This window comes from Sinocyclocheilus grahami, unplaced genomic scaffold (assembly GCF_001515645.1).
Source record: "Sinocyclocheilus grahami isolate Dianchi unplaced genomic scaffold, SAMN03320097.WGS_v1.1 scaffold490.1, whole genome shotgun sequence".
In the NCBI taxonomy this organism is placed as follows: Eukaryota; Metazoa; Chordata; class Actinopteri; order Cypriniformes; family Cyprinidae; genus Sinocyclocheilus; species Sinocyclocheilus grahami.
This window is the reverse complement of record NW_015505669.1, coordinates 299,430-322,884: the sequence shown is the minus strand read 5'-3', so window position 1 is coordinate 322,884 and position 23,455 is coordinate 299,430. Positions and strand designations below refer to the sequence as shown.

Below are 23,455 nucleotides of genomic sequence, written 5' to 3'. Positions count from 1 at the left end.
TTTTATTTTTTGTAAGAATTAATTTTAGAATCGGAACCGAATCGGAAAGTCGAGAATAAGTTTGATCTTTTTGTCATATTACTACTGACTGTTGCAATATTTACAGTTTTATGTGTCAAAATTGACTGTGATGTCACCCATGCATAAACTGCGCTTCTGGATTGTTCAGACAAGTTTTAGTGTTGGCATAGTATTGTACTGATCTGTTAAGCATTATATAAACTAACAATGTTTATTAATGTTAATGGAAATGTACTGTAAAGCGATAGCTATGGTTTATAGTGCGGAAATACACTGTATACATAAATACAGTAAATAGAAAAATACATCTGAAACAGAAGAGTTCAGTGCTTTTTTTGCCTGAATGAGAATTGGTTTTGTAGTTCGGTCACATTTTTTTATTGCATGTATGACTCTGTTAAAATATTTCTCCAAGACAGTTTAAGAAAAAGTGTAAATGTGAGCCAAAATGCTGGGTTAAAAACAACTTGGTGTGCGTCATTTTGGCAACCCAGCACTTGGTCAAAAAGTGTTAGGTTAAATGTTTGACCCATCATGTTTGGCTGTTTTATTTAACTCAACTATTGTTGAAAAATGACTGTGTTCAGTTCAAATTAACCCGAAATGGGAAATTAAATAGAAATGAAAATCTGTGTGATTGAATCACTACAGTAGCAACACAGGAAACAATAATATCAAAAGGTGAAAATCTATTGATAAGCAAGAACATCCGCAAAAGTAAAACTTCGCGTATGTGAGGCAACTCAACAGTTATACAGCTTATACAGTTAAACGAAATAGCTTTTTAAAAGTTAATCATTGAGTAGTTTTAGTTTAAGAAGAAATTTGTCCAGTTATTTAGTTTTCTCTTGTCAATGAACACACTAACGCTTAATCAATCACCTTAAGCGCCATTCCCACTTATTCAGTTCCCGCACACTGAACCGCTTACATTTGAGTGTGACATACATGGTCTCTTTCACGTCCGCATTCCCAACCCAGCATTGTTGGGTTAATGATTATGAACAATTATCAACCTAAATTGGGTCACATTAACGTAGCTTCTTTCTTACCCAACAGTCTCAACTCAGTGTTTGGCTTGAAAAAATAACCCAGAATGTTGACACATAGTTTAAACGGGTTATATGACGATATGACACCTTTGTAATTTGGTTGTTTTGATACGATAGTGACCCATGCACTTTCTGTAACAGTATAGATTACCAAGAGACCCTACTAAGTAGTGCTAGTGCCCCCACATATTAGTTGATTTTGCTGAGTGAATTGGTTTTGACAGTGTTTTTCGATTTTCTCTGAGTGTTCCCTTGAGTCTGGCCTTGAAATGGATCCCTATGGAAACGGATCCATTGTTTTTTCAAGGCATGACTGATGGATAATGCTTTCCATTATTTTAGATTTAACCCAGTAAATCAGGGCTTCTCATTTCCTGATATGATTGATGACTGCAGGTGGTATGCATCCCACGTGAGCACTAATGTCATTGGCATGTTTATATGTATTTTAATATATCTGCATTCTTCTAATCTTTCATGCAGAGAGGCATCCACTAGCGGCTACATGTAGCAAACCTGTGTAATTTTTTAAGAGCCTGTCATGATTTTTCTTACTGTCTAGTAAGCCATTGCTAAAAAAATTAGGTTTCCAATTGCGGTTTTATGATTGGAATAGCACAGGGAAACTAGGTACGAGCCAAATATGGTATTTGTCTATTATAACAATGTATTCTTGAAAAGTAACAGAAGAGTGCAGTTTTAGGGGTGAAGGCAACCCTTACTGCCGTTGTCAGGGGTCTGTTCATTACCCAAGCCTTTGGTGCATAGAAAGAGAGATGGCAGGGAAAAAATGAGGTTGAGTGTGGGTGAGTGCATCAAGGAGCCAAGGTTAACCCCTGCTATTAGATGGCATACATATACTCTCTGTACATACACACTCTGTAAGCATCTTTCTCCATATTTATACATTTATTTATGTCTATATTAATGTAATTACAAATTCTATTCTATTCTATGCTATGCTATGCTATTCTATTCTATTGAATGAATATGCACTGCCATTCAAAAGTTTCTGATCAGCAATATTTTTTTTAATGTTTTTGAAAGAAGTCTCATAAGCTTACCAAGGCTTCATTTAAAATACAGTAAAAATACAGACTGCGCAAAATACAGTAAAATACTGTTAAATATTTCTCAAGTCTTCAGTGTTGCATGATCCTTCAGACGTTGATACATTTTTTCCAGGATTATTTGATGAATCCACAGTTTTATAAATATACTGCCATTCTACATGCCAGTGTTAATTTTGACAGCAAATTTTGATTTAGTTTTAGTCATAGTCTTTTGACTAAAATGCCATTTAGTTTTAGTCATATTTTAGTCATCTGAATTGTAAATTGTAAAAGTGAATTTCACAATCTACAGTAAATTTAGTTGGCTAAAATCTAATGGGTTTAGTTACAGTGCATTTATTAAAGGGGTCATATGATGCGATTTAAATTTTTCCTTTCTCTTTGGAGTGTTACAAGCTCTTGGGTGCATAAAGAAGATCTGTAAAGTTGCAAAGACTAAAGTCTCAAATCCAAAGAGATATTCTTTACAAAAGTTAAGAGCCAACCACGCCTACCTAAAACGGCTCGTTCTAACACGCCCCCACATGTCTACGTCACGATGTGGGAAGATTTGCATAACGCAATAACGCCGCCCAAATGTTCACGCAAAGAAAGAAGGCGTAACTTTTATTTTCGCTGTAGTATTGTTGTTGCCACCGCCGCAATGTCGTGAAGACACTGTGTGTTTCTTTGTGAAAGCGAAACTACTTTGTTTGGCCTTCCAAAAGAGGACGATATCCGCTTCGTAATGCCTAGAGCTGATCCGTGCTGGTCGCTGAGGAAATGCATCAACTTCGCGCTTTGGATCGCTGGATCGGCTTTCACCATGGACAAAGCGGAGTTCAGCCCGGGCTCGTCACATGTGGTTGCCGCAAGCCCGCTGACCGCTCCTTCGTCGAATCCGCCAGCCGTGCCGTTCTCAAGCCCGCCGCCGCTCACTCTAGCCTGCCGTGTGTGACGCTGTGTGTTTCGTTGTGAAAGCGAAACTACTTTGTTTGGCCTTCCAAAAGAGGACACGACTAGAAATCAGTGGTTAAGTTGTATTTACAGCACTGTTCCAGAACAGTTCAACCCAAATATTTCGATGTGTCCAGCGCATTTTATGGAGGACTGTTTCCTGATCCTGGTAGAGTAGACTGCAATGCTGGCTGTTCTGACTCACAGATTGCAAGTACGTTTTCATATTTTAAGGATTTGCCACTGATGATTCAAATGCGAGTTTTGAGCAGTGTAGAGTAGCGCTTGTTGTTTGTCATTTCTCCAATCACAAATGCAGACATGGTTTTATGTTTACGCGACGCGATGAAATTGGATGATTGGAAATTTCCAAACTCATTATATAGGTTTAATATTAAGGTTTTATCATGATATACAACGATTTAACTGCGGTGACACACAACATGCCTTTATGTTAAAATTAAATAAAACCACTTCTCATAAAGAACAAGAACATGGTCTTCTTTTTAATGAAATACCAATAGATATATAGGCTAATTATGCATTCTTTATAGCAACTTGTTTACCATATTCTTCATTCTTTCAAGCAGACATATTTATTTCTATAAATAAATTTAGATTAATCTTTAGGGCTACTAAAGTTTTTCAGTCAAGAGAAGTGCATGATTTTCTGTCTATCTGTTGTTGCTTGATTAACATCAGTGACTCGGACAATAGCAAGTAAATTAGGCTGCTGTCCCTTTAAAACCGAATGCACAGCTGCAATGGATGCAATGTACTGATACACGTTCTCCCTACTGTTTACTTTCACTTAAGACGTAATCAACTGTGTTTACGTGAATACTCGTCAAAATGGACAATTCAACAACAATTTTGTGTGTAATTCTCCGTTCATGTGATGCGAAAGAGTACTCGCGTGCTGTGAGACGCGCTTCCTGTGTGTTCCATATTTTTTTCTGACAGATTTATTAACAGCAATTACAGAACATAACACAATCCATTTGAACTTTTAACAACCGGTTTAAATAAATTTACTTGCACAAACTAGCAAATTTAAAATAAATATTACATGTACACAAAAGTTTGGGGTCAGTAAGATTTTGTAATATTTGTTTTTAAGTCTCATGCTCACCAAGGCTGCACTTATTTGAAAAAAAAACAAAAAACAGTAAAAGCAGCAATATTGTGAAATATAACAATTAAAATAACTATTTTCTATTTTAATATATTTTAAAATGTAATTTAAAATGCATCTGTGATCAAAGCTGAATTTTCAGCATCATTACTCCAGTCTTCTGTGTCACATGATCCTTCAGAAATCATTCTAATATAATTTGCTGCTCAAGAAACATTTATTATTATCGCTGCTTCATATTTGTGTGGAAACCGTTATGCATTTTACATAATTAATTTTATATATAGTAACAATGTTATGTAGGCTAATGTAATAATGTGGCAATGTTTTCTTAAGATCTACTTATGCTTTTGGGAAACGCAGCCCTATTTGAACAAGTACTGTGAGCCATGCGTCAGCAGCGAACGCTGTCTGTGATTGATTTGTTCTGTCTTTCAGCGTGTGTTCCGATGAGCAGGAGAAATGGTTCTATCCAACACAATTGTTCGCTAATATAGTTAGAAGCTTTTTTATACACCAAATTTCTTAATAAATAAATAAAATTAATGGTTAAAAAATGCACTTTAGAATCAATATTTTTATGTGAGGATCGATCCTTTCGATACAACATCAGTATCGAAAGTATCGATACTTAAGGATCGATCCACCCATCACTACTGTGCTCGGAAAACCGGACCGAAATTAGTTCTCTCTTGCGTCGTCAGATTTTCCATATGTCTGCTATTCTCTTATGAAACGTGCAGTAAGTGTATGTTAGCTTATGTCCCGCCGGTTCATATCTACGCATCTAACCTCGGAACCACGCAGCAAATTCATTCTGAATGAATCTCTTCCCAAATAGTCCCTCCCTAACATTTTCGTCTCGTTTTTATTCATTGACAAAAATGTCAATAAATATTTGTCATAGTTTTTGTCATTCAAAAAGAGTTTTAGTTCGTTATCGTCTCGTTGTCGTCAGTGAAAAAAATGTCGTTGACGAGAATTATGACAAATTATTTGTCAACGAAATTAACACTGCTACATGCTAACTGGTCTTCAATGTCAAAGTGGAAAAAAGTACAGCGTGTGATGTACCTTCATGTAAATCCACTGCAATAGATCATCAAAATTCATTGACATAACTGAACATCAGCATGGATGACAGTACTTTCTGATCTATATTGAGTGATTCTATAATTCAGCAATAAAAAAGTAATCTGGCTCCTGAATGTTTCATTTTATGACTCAATGGCTCCAGATTCAATTTTTTAGTCTGGAGTCCTGCATCAAGCATCTCCTGGCAGCAGATTATGGCACATTACCACCACCGTCCAAAATTGCAGCTACTCCATTTCCCACTTTTGTGTTTCTGCCTCTCGTCTGTGCTTCAAATTACCATCTATAAAATAAATCAGACTGCTGTTGGATTCCATAGAAAGAATGTAATTGATCTTCACTAATATTACCAGAGCTTTGTTTTGCTGTGAAGAATTCTACCTCCTCTGTTTCGTGTCACATAATGAAAAAATATAACAGCTGCCTAAAACAACTCATTCAAGCTTATACAATTTTGGCGGAAAGGGTTATTAAAAAAGCGGATGTAATGACTGTTATAATGTGGATTTACAGGGGCTGTGTCGTTCTGCTGTTTTCCTGTTTTTTCCCAGTGCAAACATTCTTGGTGATATCTCACAGAAATGGCCCGTATTTTGTGTACAGTTTTGCACGTTGATGTATGTGTGATCTGTAGTCTCATTCTCAAGTGTTAATGGTGTTGCTCTGCCTTTGTAAATGTCCGCTGTAAATCAGTGTTGCTGTGGTGGTAGTGTCTTATAAAGGGATTTTTTATGGTGGCAGGCAGCGATCGCAGCTCTCATCAGTGGTCACGGTTACAGGATACACCTTTCTCTCTTTTCATCTTGTTTTTTTCTCCTTACCCTTCCCTCATATCTCCTTTCTTCAAAGACATCAGAGGTGGAGACGAAAGGAGTGCAACCCCGCATTGCTCCATACATATATACAGGGACGGTGCTTTGGGGGGCCCTCCAGGGGCCGTTCGTCACACTATTGTCAGCCAAAATGCTTTGACCAAACTATTATATAGTCCCATTTGTTTTTATATATATAACATTTGGAAATGAATGCATTAGTAAATTAAAATTACATGTGAAAAAAAAATTTATTTAGTCTGAGCAGTAGTGGATCTTGGCATATGTGATATAGGAAGTTTTGGGGGCAGTGTGTGCAGATGCTCCTCTTTTATTTGGGTCAGTTTCATTGGATCACACCCCCTCTCTGATCTGCTCATCTCTCTTGTCATCTCTCTTGTTGAAAATGAATGTTGACCTAGTGTAGGTAACTTTTTTTTCCAAGCAGTTTCCTGTGTTGCTCCCTCTCTGTGGCTACTATCTCTCTCTCAAAGGCTACTTACTATCTGTCTGCACAACAATAGGATTAGTAGTCTATTTATAAAAAGTCACTTTACCTCCTAAAGACCAAAAATGAGAAAGCTGATAATATTGCAATACAAAACAGGTCAGGTTAATCAAATGCGGCCTGCACCTAATATACATCCACTAATTTTAAAGGAACTTGGTTTCTTTCTGGGAACTTTTGAACCTGTATTACTCTGTAGTGGCGTTCAACTGTGTGTCAACATAGCTATTTAAATGTACAGTTTAAATTGAGATGTTTCATAATTTGTCATTTTGCAGAACCCTTTTTTGGTGCTAAATAGAATTTCCATAAAGAACCTTAACAAAGCTTTAATTACCAATTCAATAATATTATATTTTCATTTATATTATTTTTATATTTAATATTTGTTATGCTTAATATGTATATGATTAATATTAGTATTGTTCATATTTTATATATATTATTTATTATAATTTTTTGAACCTCTATATCTGCCTGGTCTTATAATAACTTGTAGTCTCCATTAGGGTTTACATACAAAAATAAAAATAAAAATTTTCAACTAGCTGAATACATTGATCAATGAAAATTAACACTGGACATGAATTAATACATGAAGTAGAACACAAAATAGAAACACAAAATAGATGTGATGAAGACTAGTGAAATACTGTGTCTTCACAGTCCTCTATGATGCTTTTAAGTCCATAATTTTGGTGTCTGTTTATCTCCGAGATGAAGTTGTGGGATGTGATTGAAAATATATAAATTTGTGTTTTGAACAGTTTGTCTTAAGAATTATACATACATATGTATGTATAACAAAGCTGTACATTTCATTTGATTTATTTAGAAGTGTTATATTTTGTTAAGATCATCCTGGCACTGACTCTAAGTGTAGACTGGCCTGTCACGCTGATGCCTTCTACAAAGTAATAGTGCTTTTGCCTCAGTACTTAAAAAGGGGCTAGAATAGCTTCCTTTGCAAGGCTTTCCCTGGTGATGCTGTGCTTTTTCCTGTTCCAGTGCTCTGGGTTTGCTCTTAGCTTTCTGAAGTGCACATATACAAGCACTGAACTCCTCAGTGACAGTCAGAATTCAGTTTTTAAAAAGAAAAATGAGTTATTCCCTTTGATCAGCAAAACCAGCTGAGCCCAGTGCCTCCGATCTCCACAAAGTTCTTGTTTTTATGAACTTGTTATAATGAGATTTGATAGCTCTTGATTTTTTTGCTCTCCCTTTTATTTCCATTCTGAATATTTCCTATAGCTAATGATTTTGCAACTTCCTCAGGATGTGACATATATTGAATGGCATGAAGATGGAATGTATCTGAAATGCCATATGTACTAAGTGTGTGTGTGTTGTGTGTATGTATATATATATATATATAGCTGAAGTTTAATGGACAAGAATCTAGTCCAGATTGCATCTTTATAGTTATCACACTCTCTTAACCTTTAAGGCAATGTACCCAGAGCAGGAAATTGAGAGAGATCTATATGAGATGCATAGTAGCATATCAGGAGCTAGCTAATTTAGGAAAATAAAAAGGGCAATACCAACAGATGAAATGACCTGTCTGCATTTCTTGCTGAATGAATCTGGGTATGAATGAGCTGTATGGTCAGGGTTGGTTCAGGTTTTTGACAGTGGTAGAAAGTTCTTCTCTGTTTGAACACTTGACTTTTGTTGTAATATAACCTTGTTTCTTACTTTAGTGGCTCTCAACTAGTCTTGCTTCATGACCCAGATTATATATTGGTCCTAATGCTGTTATCATACAAAAGACAATAAACAATCAAGCATTGACATTTATTAATATTACCAGGAAGTGGATATACTGATGGAAAAATTGAAAGATTATGGTTTCTAATTTTGGCGGTTTCATGCTTGAATTTCCGTAGTTTCATGTTTTCGGCAGCCATTAATTGACCACACTAAACAAATTTAGTCTGGCACAGACCATGTTTATACAAGCTGTAAGGGAACCCACATTTAAGATGATCCCCTCATGTTTAAAGTAAAAACAACCCAGACTACAGTGAATATGTGTCAAGCAACCTGTCCATATTGGCATCTAACTGCAGGCTAAATTTGGTTACCTTAGAGTTTGATTGAGACTATGACATTTGACATCAACCACATTGGTTTATGGGATGAATTTCACCTCCTTTTAATTTGTTTTGGTTGGTATTTGCTTTGCTGCACTAACCATGCATGATCTTCTGGTTTGTTTGAGTTTATATTTGCATGTAGCACAGACCTGTGACCCTATTCCTCATCTGTTATTTCTCCTATTGAATAATTTTACATCTCTCTGGAAATCCAGCTGCGATCAGCTGCAAGCGCACCTTTAATAAACTTCTTAGTAAAGCTCAAGCAATAATTGCCCTCCTCACATGCTGCCGTGTGATCGCGCTAAACCAGACTAACAGTATTTATGGGTCCATCTGCCGCTGTCTTCTCAGTCCTGCCTGCATCGCTCTCTCGCGCCTACGATGGCTCTCGGCATTGTTTGACCTGACCCATTGTGGCCAGAATTTTAGAGGGCATCACGCCTCAGATCTTAAACCAAATAAGATCGATGTATGTTGGACAGAATGGTCAGGCTGAGGATGGCACACCAGCTCCATGCCTAGATTATTTTTGCCTTTTGCCTTTTTTTTTCTCTGTTATTTCAGCAGAAGTATTTCAACTTCGACGGTTAGTAGTTTGCTGTTTTTATTATTTTTCAAGGTGACAGATAAGGTCAGATCATTCATTGTATTAGATTTATCACAATTATATATTTTTTTCTCAGTTATTTTATGTCATTATTTCTATTCACTGCTGATTATTACATACAGACTAACATTCAAAACTTTGGGGTTGGTATGAATTGTTTAAAGTCTCTTATGCTCACCAAAGCTATATTTATTTGAATAAAAATACAGTAAGAACAGTCATATTATGAAATATTATTACAGTGTTTTAAATAACTGTTTTCGATTTGAATGAATTTTAAAATTTTATTTTATTTATTCCTGCAATGGCAAAGCTGACATTTCAGCATCATTACTCAGTCTCCAGTGTCACATGATCTTTCAGAAATCATTTTAATATGCTGATTTGCGGCTCAAGAAACATTTCTTATTATTATCAATGTTGAAGGCTTCTTTGATTAATAAAAAATTAAAAAGGAAAATTTTTTTTTAAAATAGAAACCTTTTGTAACATTACAGATGTCTTTACTTAAAAAAAAAGTTACTGACCCCAAACTTTTGAATAATAGTGTATAGGTATAATATAACATTTAAGGGGTCATATGATGCTTTTTTAAAGATCATTATTTTGTGTATTTGGTGTAACAGAATATGTTGACATGCTTTAATGTAAAAAAAAAACACATTATTTTTCAAATACTGTACATTATTGTAGGTCCTCTATGCCCCGCCTCTCTCAAAGGCTTCGCTTTCTACAAAGTCCCTCCTTCCGACGAGCGCAGTCTGCTCTGATTGGCCAGTTGACCCAGTGCATTGTGATTGGCCGAACACAGCAAGCACTCGTCGGAAATGTAACGCCCCTTACCATAATTGCGAGCGTCATCTTTCAAAATAAATGTAAAGACAGTAAATAATGTCATTAGTTTTACCATCAGTTCAAGCCCGAAAGCGTGACAGACACAGTGATGAAGCTGGTATGTTTGCAGTACACAAGCCACGGTTAAGACAGCTGACTCTGTGATGTGACCCTGTCTCTCTCTCTCACACACACACGCACATGCGCACGCGCGCACACACGATGCGCAAAACTCCACATTTGAACAGTCAATAGCAAATACTTAAACTAATAACAAAACAGTAGCTGATTCAGAAGCGCCAGATTGTCATAGCAAAGTCAGAATGACCTCCTCTCCTAGGTTCACGAAACGGTCGTCCATAAAATGCATTGCTGTTTTGTTGTAAGTAATCTTAAAGATTCCTAAATGCATCTACTTTCGGAAGGCCAAATAAAGTGCTTTTGCTTTCGCCTAGAAACACACAGTGTCTCCCTGACATGGCTGCTTCAACACTAACTGCGGTTACTGAAACCACGCCTTCTTTCTTTGCGTGCACATTTGGGCGCATTATGTAAATATTTCCACATAGTGAGGTAGATATGTGGGAGCGTGTTAGAATGAGCCGTTTTAGGGGGGCGTGGCAGAGTCTTAACTTTGATAAAGAATTTCTCTTTGGTTTTGAGACTTTAGTCTTTGCAACTTCAGGGATCTTATCTATGCACAATCAGCTTGTAACACTCCAAAGAGAAAGGAAAACTTGAAATCGTATCATATGACCCCTTTAATACTGGATCAATGCTGTCTGCCTTTTAGCTGCTCTAATTGTACTTTGTTACTTTTGGACTATTTTCCGGTTTGATTGCAGAGAGCATATTAAAGCTACGAGAATTTGACCATTGACTGGGGTTTACCTGTATTTTGAGGTTCTTGAATGTCAACTGGAAGGATAATTGTTACGCTTTGAACATGACATGCGCACACACACACACACACACACACACACACACACCTGCTTGCACTCTGCACACAGGTGACAGATGTTGCGGCTGAATGTTCCTAATGAAAAACTCATCTCACTCCTTATGGCTCCCTCTCCTCCTTTCCTTCCTCTCTTCATTTCTCTCTCTGGTTCTGTAATTCCTTTTACACCATGACTCTGGCATTGCAATCTTCCAAATGGATTCTATTTTCTGCCTAATTTGGCAAATGTTTTGTCTTGGTAGAACTGGAATGTAGAATGAACTTGGGGGTGGGTGTCAAATTGTACGGCCGTGTACCATGATGAGTGTGCTTTCCAGAATCAGTGCTCAAAACTGTATAATTAGATTTATTTATTTTTATAATTAGTTATTAAAGATACACTACTTAGTGTAACCTGGTTTTGGATACACCATCAAAATGTGGTTCAGTATAATACAACAGTTAGTTCCGGTCCTCTAATTTGGGCACATTTGACCCTGTTAGACTTTTAGAAATGCTCTTAAAATGCACTTTTCACACACTCACCATTTTATTTAATTTGTCCGCTAACAGTGTCCAAAAGTGGATGAGTCACAGGATAGCTGTCATTTTGTTATGAAAATTCCAAACACAATGTAATTTTCACCACATTCCTGTATGGTATCATATAATGTATTTAATAGCATTATGTGATGGGAGTAACAGTGATGGACATTACATTTGTAGTTTTTTAAAAATTGCATTTTATGTAGCCTACTCTAAATACAATTAAATATTTTCAGTTACTTTTGGCTTAAGTTTACAAATTTATAGCTTGAACAGATTTTTTTGCGCTCATAGTTTAAAATGGAAGGGTATCGTTGTATATTTTTGTGACAGTTGGTCCTGTTTTGACTTCCTTTGGAATTATTTTTATAGGAGGACTAAAAATTACCTAAATAAATGGATGTATTTCATCTAAAATATATGATGTGTTAGTGATTAGGGATAGTTCACCCAAAAATGAAAACTAAGTTATAATTTACTCATCCTCATTCTAATGCCGTATGCGCTTCTTTCTTTCGATTAATAAAAACATGACACAAACAACACCTAGAAATCCCCAAAAAGTATCTGATCAGGACATAATAAAAAAAAAAACTGGTCCTTGACAGTAGTGTTGTTTTTGGTGGCCTGTTTTAATTTTAGTTTTAGTCTAATCTTTGTGTGAAGCTGTCATTTTAGTTTTTATTAGTTTTAATTGCGTTCATACTCTTTTTAGTCTAGTCAAGTTTCAGTCAACTAAAAGTCTGAGCATTTTAGTCTTATTTTAGTCAGAATTATCCATGATTAATTTCGTCTAGTTTGTCGACGAAAACTGATGACATTTTAGTCTAGTTTTAGTCAACGAAAACTGATGACATTTTAGTCTAGTTTTAGTCGACAAAAACTGATGACATTTATTCTAGTTTTAGTTAATGAAAATTTTATTATTGTCTCTTTTTAATAATGCAATTCTATTTAACCCAGTCAATATAGTATAAATACCTAGTAGTATAGACGAAACCAAAATTTTCTTTTAGCCAAACCCATTTCAAACAAGGTTATCTTATTATATTATTGTTACCACAGGAAACAGAAATACTGCAAAATAATAATAATAACGCGACTAAACGAGACGAAATAACGTTATAACATTTAGTTTTGTCTCGTTATGGTCAACGAAAATGAAGAGACATTTTAGCATAGTTTTTATTTTGTAAACCACATTTAGTCTCGTTTTTATTTGTCAACAATATTGCATTATACGTTTAATTATAGTCATCGTCACATGACCAGCATTTACGTTGCGTCTCGTCTCGTTTTCGTCACGTGATAAAGGTTCGTTGACGACAATATTTAGTCATAATTTTTGTCGACGAAAGCAACACTACTTGACAGGTCTTCAAATTTAGAAAATAAAACCTCAGATGAACAACATCACATGAAATATCACACCGTGTCATTATTTATTTAACCAAAATAAAGCCAAGATGGAAAAGCCATGTGTGACAAAGTTAGGACACCCTATGATTCAACTGCCTGTAGATCCACTTTTAGCAGCAATAACTTGAAGTAATCATTTTCTGTATGACTTTATCAGTCTCTCACATCGCTCTGAAGGGATTTTTGGCTCATTCTTCTTTACAACGTTGCTCAGGTTTATTGAGGTTTGTGGGCATTTATGCACAGCTCTCACCACAGCATTTCAGTCAGGATGACTGCTGCACTTTGACTGGAATGCAGCAACACCTTGATTCTGTTCTGTTTCAGCTGTTCTCTTGTAGATTTGCTGGTGTGCTTGGGATCATTGTCCTGTTGCATGACCCAATCTTGGCCAAGCTTTAGCTGTCGGATGGATGGCCTCAAATTTGACTCTAGAATACTTTGGTATACAGAGGAGTTCATGGTCGATTCAATGACTGTGAGGTGCCCAGTTCCTGTGGCTACAAAACAAGCCCAAAATCCTCAGTCCTCCACCAGCATGTGTGACTTTTGGTATGAGGTGTTTGTGCTGATATGCTCTTTAGGCTTTCACCAAACATGGCACTGTGCATTATGGCCAAACATCTCCACTTTGGTCTCATCTGTTCAAAGGGCATTGTTCTAGAAGTCTTATGGTTTGTTCAGATGCAACTTTGCAAACCTAAACCGTGCTGCCATGTTTCTTTAGAGGGAAGAGGCTTTCTTCTGGCAAGCCTTCCAAATATGCCATACTTGTCCCATATTTTTCTAATTGAACTGCCATGAACTTTATCATTTAGCATGTTAACTGAGGCCTGTATGTCTGAGGTGAGGTTCTTGGGTTGTCTGCCATTTTTCTGAGCGTTACACGGTCTATTCTTGGGGTGAATTTCCTGGGGCGTCCACTTCTGGGAGGATTGATGTCTGTTTTGAATGTCTTCCACTTGTGAATAATCTTCCTCACTGTGGAATGATGGACTTCAAATGGTTTGGAGATGGCCATATTACTCTTCCCAGATTGATGGCAGCAACAATTGCTTCTCTAAGAACATTGCTGATGTCTTTCCTCTTTGGCATTGTGTTAACACACACCTGAAGGCTCCAGACCAGCAAACTGCCAAAGCGTATGCTTTTATAGAGCTGCTCACACTTGCTGATGATCAGTTAATCAAAGGTATTTGAGATAACAGTGTCTGACCGTTACTTACCCTCTTAATTCCCATGTTAACAGTAAGGGTGTCCTAACTTTGTCACACATGGCTTTTACATCTTGGCTTTATTTTTGTTAAATAAACAATGACACGGTGCAATATGTCATGTGTTGTTGTTCATCTGAGGTTTTATTTTCCTAAATTTAAGACCTGCCGAGGACCACATATTTTTTTTTATGATGCCCTGATACAGAAAACCATGGAATTCAATAGGGTGTCCTAACTGTTAACATAACTGTATACTTTCTTCACTGAGTTGAATTTCTCCGGACCAGAACTCCAGAAAATGACAGTTGACAGGTGAACGCGATAACTTGTTGCGATGAGCACAATAGTTATATTTACCTCAGAGAAGAAAGTACATGGATTGTATTTCATGTTGCGTTTTTATTAATCTTGATTTTTTACAACTTGTGTGCTTTTCCTGGGCAAGTCAGAGTGAACTGCTGCGCTAATACAGTCTCTTGAACTCTGAGACCAACAGCCAAGGTCAGAATATTTGTTAAATTAGATGTTACATTTTGTTTTTCTTTATTCACCAAGCCCTATTGTGTGCCCCCCCCAACACTTGGAATATATGGCACGTGTCGTGTGGGACCACTCTGTGATACTTTTGTGTTTTTTGGTGCTGATCGCCATATACTGCCATTATATGGATGCGTACGTGCAGGACATTTAAAAAATGTCTCCTTTTGCAGTCCAAAAAACAAAGAAGGCCATACGGCATTAGAATAACACAAGGGTGAGTAAATGATGACTTAATTTTCTTTTCTTTTTTTTCCATTTTATGTTTATTCTGAACATTTATTTGAGTACAGTCATATAGCATATTTCAAGTTACAATGCTCAGTGCATATAATGCTCAATGCATCCATGCATCCAAGTGTCTTTACAATATAAAGACATGTACAAATACCTAATGAGTTTTAAATATAAATTATACAAAAAATGTGTTAAATTGTATCAAAGCACAATTTTTTTTCCTTTTTATAAAGTAACAAGTAAAAAATAAATATAAGTAAAAAAAAAAAAAAAAGAAGGGTAACTATATACATCCAGGGTTAGAATGTGTCCTAATTCAGTTCCATCAAGCATTACCTCAAATTACTTTCATTATATATATGTAGATATTAAACAGAGTACGTATATGTACACACACATAAGCATAAATTATATACATATATCCATCTATACATTAATCATCTTCTACTTATTTATAGCAGCAAAATCAGACCTTCTTTCTGATATTAATTTTCATTTTTGGATGAACTATAACGTTTTTGGGCAGCTTTATTTTAATGTGCCCATGTTAAAGTGTAATTACACAAATAAAATAGTGACTAATATTAACAAGATGTACTATAGGGTTACCGTTAGGTTTGGTGTTAGTGAATACATGTAACGTGCTACCACTTTTTTTTTTTTTCTTCTTTTCTTTTTTTTTACTGAACTGTTATGTAAGTGCTAGATCACACTCATAGTCTTGCAGTTGTACTGAATATCTGTTGCTGTTGTCGAAAACCTTAGTGGTCCTCCCAGTATTCCTTTTTGTCCCACCCTAAAGATGACCCTGTCTGTGGGCGATTCACAGCCGCTCTAATACTAAATACAACAGCACATTTGCTCCTATGATACTGCATCGCTATCAGTTAGATGTGGGTTGAGGCCAGTTAGAGCATCATGAATGGCAGGTTTGAAGCTTTTGATGGAAAATGGGTGAAATTAACCCTGCGGGTGGTTTGTGAATTTCCATTTTTGCTCAAAATATCCCTTAGTGGGCAAATTAGAATAATGCACATAATTCTAGGATCGACTAAAAGACAAATCTCTCTGGGGTGCCCTCACCAGGAAGGGACCTCCAGCACTCCGGCAGCCAGTGATTTGTGCACTGACAACTGCAGTTAAAGAGATAGTTCACCCAAAAATGAAAATTCTGTCATCATTTACTCACCCTCATGTAGTTCCAAACCTGTATGAGTTGCTTTCTTATGTTGAACACAAAAGAAGATATTTTGAAGATTGCTGGTAATCAAACAGTTGGTGGTTGCCATTGACTTCCATAGTAGGAAAAAAATACTATGGAAGTCAATGGCAACCACCAACTGATTTACCAGCAATCTTCAAAATATCTTCTTTTGTGTTCAACATAAGAAAGCAACTCATACAGGTTTGGAACTACATGAGGGTGAGTAAATGATGACAGAATTTTCATTTTTGGATGAACTATCCCTTTAAGCTCTCTGTAGGTAAGTCTCTGTAGGTAGAAAGAGGGTGCCGCTCTCTCCGTGAGATGAGGAGGAGGTCTCCTTATATGATTCCAGCCGAAATAGAAGGGGTCAAACCACAGCTTTTACCACAGCTGGGCACCTCCAAGTACACATGCTGCCAAACCGACATTAATTCCCTGCATTTCATCTTCAGACAAGATTGCACGCTTGCCCGCTGCTACAGCGCTGACGAATATGGTGTGAGATAGATGAGTGTTTGTGTGTGTGTGTAATTGGTAAATCGCCAGAAAATGCCTTTTCTCTGCATCTTGTCGCCTCTCTGTAAGGAACACTTCTTCTCTCAATATGAATATAATGAGATATTGTAAATGCTTTTATAGCAGGGCTAAATATTAGCATCCTCCCCCAGGCTGACATTTGCTTTTAGTATGAATCATATACTGGCTGCTCTTTTCTTTCTCCTTTCATTGTTTCTCAAAAAAGATAAATTACTTTTCCATTATACTGTCCATAGTGGAAGTAATACACATCTACCAAAGGTACACAAGCAATACACATTTCCTCCTTACAGTAATGCCCAAATGAATAGGCCAATGAGTGTGTCCCAGTGACACTCGCAAATTATGAATTTTCCACAGTGCTATTACAGTGCTAGATTAATTAGAGCAGATTAATGTAGTTGTTTTTATTTTCCTTCCTATTTACCTTTTGACTGGGACTTAAAGTACAGTTTATGGCTAACGAAAACACATAGCAACACCTTGCAAACGTATAGCACTGTGCAAACACCAATCAGAACACTTTAGCTGTGTGCTAAACAGGGTTGGGAAGGTTACTTTTAAAATGTGTTTCTCTGCAGATTACAAAATACATGCTTTGAAAAGTAATTTGTAATGTATTTCATTAGATTACTCAGTTTTAGTAACTTAATCTAAATACTTCGGAATACTTGAGGTTAGGAGCGTATTCATTTTGATGTCTTGTTTTTATGTTAAGCCCCTCTAAATAAAAATGTGTATGAATGCATTTAAAGCAATTATGAATGCATAAATAATGTTATGAGAGAAATTAAATCCGCCAGTAGGTGCTGGCAAATCACAGTCTTAATGAATGAGTCGTGGAATCATTCAGTTCTAAAGGACTGATTCATTCAGGAATGAAGCAAGTGATTTTATGAATGTAACTGCATTCGAACCGATTCGTTCAAAATGCGGATTCATTCAGAAACCAAACAGCACTGTGTTGTAGGCTATAATATAATAGAATATATAGCGATAATAGAATAGCGATAGATTCTAGTCACACTAAGTGCAAATAAGGATATATTCTATTTACACTATGTAAAAATAGTAGTATTTTCTTTGCAGTAAGTACAATAGTAATTAGATGCTAATTATACTTATACTAATTATAAATCAGTATGCAATAATAACATATTGTGTGTAAATTATGATATTTATTAAAATTATTAAACGGATGCTGCCTTATTTCCACTTTTTAAAATATTTCCTTCATTTTTATTGAAAATAAATGCCTTTCAGATCGGAAATGTGATGGGAAAAGGTAGAAGAATGGGAACAGAACTCAGGTTGATTGTGTCAGGTTACTAACAAGTGTCTTACTGCCTATGCCACTGCTACTTTTGTTTGACAAACGTCTTTTGTAATCATGTCTATGTAAATAGCCTCTGCCAACAAAGTGGGCTTTCTGAACTTTGTGCAAACAGACACTCGTATTTGGGAATATTTTTGTTTTGGCGATAGAGAGCAAATCAGACAATACTGTTCTTTAATGCCAGTCACTTTATATTAACTTGTTGTTTTTGAATTGCATAAAATCAGTATCACATTTGCAATTATGCTAATATTCAGGAAAACAGCACTCTTCTTCAGCACTCTTCTTCCTTCTTCCTGCTTAAATATGCCATATAATATAAATACTGTATGGAAAACAAGAACTCGTACAGACAAACCTCACTGGCACTGTGTCCGTGAAAATGAGAACAGTGTTGGCAGCTCTGGTTTTTAAAGACTGAGAACAACTTCCTTTAAGATGCTTTTTCAAGGTTAGAAGTTCCTTTGAAGTCAAGGGAAGTTTTGTTGCAGGTAAACAAAAATTTGATTGCACTGTGGTTACATCCTTTTTCACATTTATAAGTAAAATTGTCTTTGTATTTCCATGACAAAAAAACGCATTACGGGCTTGGCTTTCTGATTTCTCCTGCATTTTTGTGAGTCAGGTTGCTAACTGAACAGGCTGGTTGCATGTTTTTTTTAAAGGGTCAAAATGTAAGTGCATTTAATTTACACCCATTTAAAATATACCTATAACGAAATACAGTTACTCATATTTTGTATTTTAAATACATAACGTTACGTGTATTTCATTACTCCCCAACCCTGGTGCTAAAACCACTCAGAACACCTTATCAACCACGTAACAATGTACTAACACCAGACAGAAAACCGTAGCAACCGCATAGCAATATGTTAACACCAATGAGCACACTTTAGCAGTGTTTTAAATCCACTCAAAACATCTTAGCTACCACATACGTAGCAATAACTCTACCATAGCAACCGCTTCACAATACGTTAACACTAATCAGAGCACTTTAGCAGTGTCCTAAAACCACTCGGAACATCTTATTAACCACATAGTAACCCCTCAGAACAACCTAACAACTCCTTAGCAATGTACTAACACCAATCAGAACACTTTACATATCACATAGCAATAACTCAAAACACTTTATTGCAACCGCTTAGCAATGTACTAATACTGATCAGAACACTTTAACTGTGTGCTAAAACCACTCAAAACATCATAGCAACCAATCAGATCACCCTAGCAACCGCTGAGCAATATGCTAACACCAATCAGAACACTTTACATACCATATAGCAATTCAGAACACCCTAGCCACCACTTAGCAATGTACTAACACTAATCAATACTCTTTTAACTGTGTGCTAAAACCACTCAGAACATCATAGCAACCACTTAGAAATATGCTAACACCAATCAAAACACTTTTACAGTGTGCTAAAACCTCTCAGAACACCCTAGCAACTGCACAGCAATGTACCACCACCAATCAGAACACTTTAAAGTCTGTGTGAACCGGAAGTTGCGACCGACTTCCGTATTGTGACGTACTTCAGAGAGAAACGGAATATTGAATGAGAAAAACAGAGGGCGTGGCTTGTTTTTTCTACTGCGAACTGATTGGATGTAGTAAAGTAGGCATTTCATTCAGAACAACACTGACAGTTGGAGGGTGTGTTTAAGGATGTTATGCTCAAGCCCAAGCCGTCAAACTGACGTCATCGGAGAAGGTCCGTCATTTCAGCTGGGAGGTGCATTTTCAGATTTGGATGAAAGATTACAAAGGCAAACTATATAAATATTTTTTTATTATTGACTTGCACGGATGAATTGTTCACCACAAAAATAGCAGTGTGCTCTAACAAAATAAATATAGTCAATTTTGATTTCATGTGTACTTTCTAACAGTGAACTAAAACGGCTTAGAACATCTTAGCAACCATTTAAAACACATAGCAACCAGAACACATTATCAGTTTGATAAAACCACCAACATCTAAACAACCATTCAGAACACCCTAGCAACCACATAGCAATGTGTCATCATTCACCAATCAGAACATTTTAAGTGTTCTGCTGAAACCACTCAGAACACCCTAGCAACTTCATAGCAATGTTCTTATCAGAACACTTTAGCAGCATGCTAAAACCACTTGGAATACTGCATAGCAACCACTCAGATCACCCTAGCAACCGCATAACATTGTGCTACAACCACTCAGAACACCTTAGCGACTCATACTGTCTAGAAATGCCCTGGCAATGGCACGAAACACACGAGCATCATGACAGAGAGTTACTTTACTCGCATTACAATCTAGATTGAAATGTTTAATGATGAATAAATATTGAGAGTGAAATGCAGGTGAAATTTTATTACATTTTTTCAACACTTGCTCCTTTTTTTAATGTTGTTTTGTTTGATTTGGCTAATTCCAGAATTTCTTGACATGTTGCCATAAGCTTTCATTTTAATTGAGGTTGGTTTTATTTTTGTCAAGAAAGATTTGTAAGTGAGAGCTGGATTTCCTGAAACACTTTTTCATAGTATTAATTTGCAATTATTGAGGGGGAAGTGATTGCTCTTTAGAGGATGATTTGTTGCCATAAATATGTATGCTAATGAAACCGCCTCTATAGGATTATGACAGCTTTAATGCACCGTCAGTTTGTCAACTTGATTTCCTTTAGTTAAGGCTATGAAACATCTCTTGTGTGTGTGTGTGTTTGTGTGATTCAGTGTGTCTGTTCATCATTCTGGGTGTCTTAATATGATTGTGGCAGCTTCTTTGAAATATCCCTTGTTTATAGAATTTCAAGGTTTAATCATAAATAAGATTTGCATAAAGCAGTTGCTATCAAGCTAATTTGTAAAGAGAATTAAATGAAACTTTATAAAGCATCAACATCCTATATTCATGAAATCGCCAAACCAGACTGAACTCAAACAGAGCACAGGCTATTAAAGATAATGGCTATGAGTGAAACTGTAATGGCCTGCTGCTTGTGACTAAGCCTTGTTTGTTATTCTGCTCACTCTCATCTTCAACACCCAAGACCTTCCAATGTGATTTTTAGTGTCATTCCGCTTTTTACATGTCCGTTCCCCCAGTGCACTATGGGAAAGAGTGGGTAACCTTTTGTTATTGTTCTGGGTCATGGATCACGAGAGATGGTTTTTCATCAACGTATTTGTTAATGTATAATGCTGCAAAATTCAAAACGATTCAAAATTCATAACGTGTGATGAATGAACTCTCGTTTGTAGTTCATATGGAAAATTAATTAATTAACATTTATTTATTTAGTCATTTATTAGATGCTTTTATCCAAAGCGACTTACAAATGAGGACAACAGAAGCAATCAATTGTAGTATTAAAACAACTAAAAACAGATCCAAAACTAAAGCTAAAACTTTATAAATACTACCTATACACATTTTCAAAATAAAGAGATTAAATAAAAATGACAAATGCATACAACAAAATTTAAAAACTTAACATTTAAATGAAAAACAAAAAATAAAGCTAAAAACAATTCAAAATATTAAAGAACAAAAGGTATAAGTGTATAATAATGATTCTAACATAACACTTAGCCAAACACCAAAAAAACAACTACATATGTGTATGTACAACCACACACACACATACATATATACTATATATGTACATACACATTTATAAATTCAATATATATATATTATTTAATTTCCACTTAGTTTGTTGAAGTATTAAAATAACTCAAATTAAATAAAACTAAAAACTTAATAAAAGACCTATACAGACATAATAAATTCAGACATAATGTAACTAAAATTAAAATAAATAACAAATACAAATAATACAAATCAAATGACAGTAGTTTATCAGTAATCCTAAAAAATAACACTGCCAAGCCAAACACACATGCTAAAAAACAACAACTTACTTACACACAGTAAGAAATGGTTATAAAAACTGAAACGGAAGCGAAACAAGTAATAGGAAAGAGGAGAAATAAAAATCGATACTTATCCTTTGCCAGTGTCCCTGCCCGGTGGAGTCGCACGGTAGAGTCAATGGTCTTTACACTCTTCGGTCTTCACGCGACGGCTGCCGCGACCGCTGTCGCGGTAAACTAAGCTTTTTTTATACCCGTCTAACAAAATACTAAATTAATTCAGCTGGACACACTTTCCTTATTTTCTCCACAACAAATGGCCAAGCAAGCGCAGACACTGACAAGATGCGCGATACAGAATGAGAACAAATGTGATATCAGCACGTCTCCACACAAACATCATGTCAATTGTTTTAGAAGTCACCATCTTTGATTTATACATTACCGTTAAAAGATTCTTTTAAACAAATTCATACTTTTATTCAGCAAGGACAAATTAAATCGATAAAAAGTGACAGTGAAGGCATTTAAATGTTAAATATTTCTGTTTAAAATAAATGCTGTTCTTTTGAACTTTGAAATTTATCAAAGAATTCTGAAGAAAATGTATCACATTTTTCACAAAAATATTAAGCAGATTTCTGAAGCATAATGTGAAACTGAAGACTGCAGTAATGGCTGCTCACTAAAAATGTACATTACATTTTAAAATTTATTAAAATAGAACACATTTATTTTAAATTGCAATAATATTTCATGATGTTACTGTTTTTATTGCATTTTTGATCAAATAAATGCACCCTTGGTGAGCAAAAGAGACTTTAAAATATTAAAAAAAGAAACTGACCAACCCCAAACTTTTGAATGACAGTGTACTTTCACTTTAGTTTAGGACCAGTTCTCACTATTAACTAACTATTAACTACAACTTTTGCCTCAATTGAGTCCTAATTTGCTGCTTATTAATAGTTAGCAAGGTAGTTGTTTCGGTATGGGGTAGGATTAAGGGATTTAAATTATGGTCATGCAGCTTAAAGAATTAATATGTGCTTTATAAGTGCTAATAATCAGCCAGTATGCTAGTAATATGCCTGCTAATAAGCAACTAGTTAATAGTGAGAATTGGTCCCTAAACTAAAGTGTTACCCTTTCGTCCGTGTTACTATGGGTACTGGCTGCATGCTGTTGCATGAACAATGAGAATTACATTGGAAATTTGCAATAGCCTGTAGAACGCAGTTTTAGTTTTTAAGGCCATTTGAGTTATTTTGGTGTCTGGTTTGCATGCATGTTTTTTTTTAAGTTATTGCACTGACGCTGTGACACCAGTAGCCTCAGAACAGCCTGAGTTTGACACTGTCAGCGTGGCTTCGCAGGTGCTAACGTGCTGTTAGAGTCTAACCTCTCATGAGATCTTGTTACTAAAA

The 23,455-nt window shown here is 35.9% G+C and overlaps 1 protein-coding gene across 1 annotated transcript in view; it reads left to right on the top strand.

Annotated features, from left to right (window-relative positions):
• The window catches only part of LOC107554039 (sorting nexin-29-like), a 71,466-nt gene that overhangs the window by 18,794 nt on the left and 29,217 nt on the right, over positions 1-23,455 (top strand). The window lies entirely within an intron of this gene.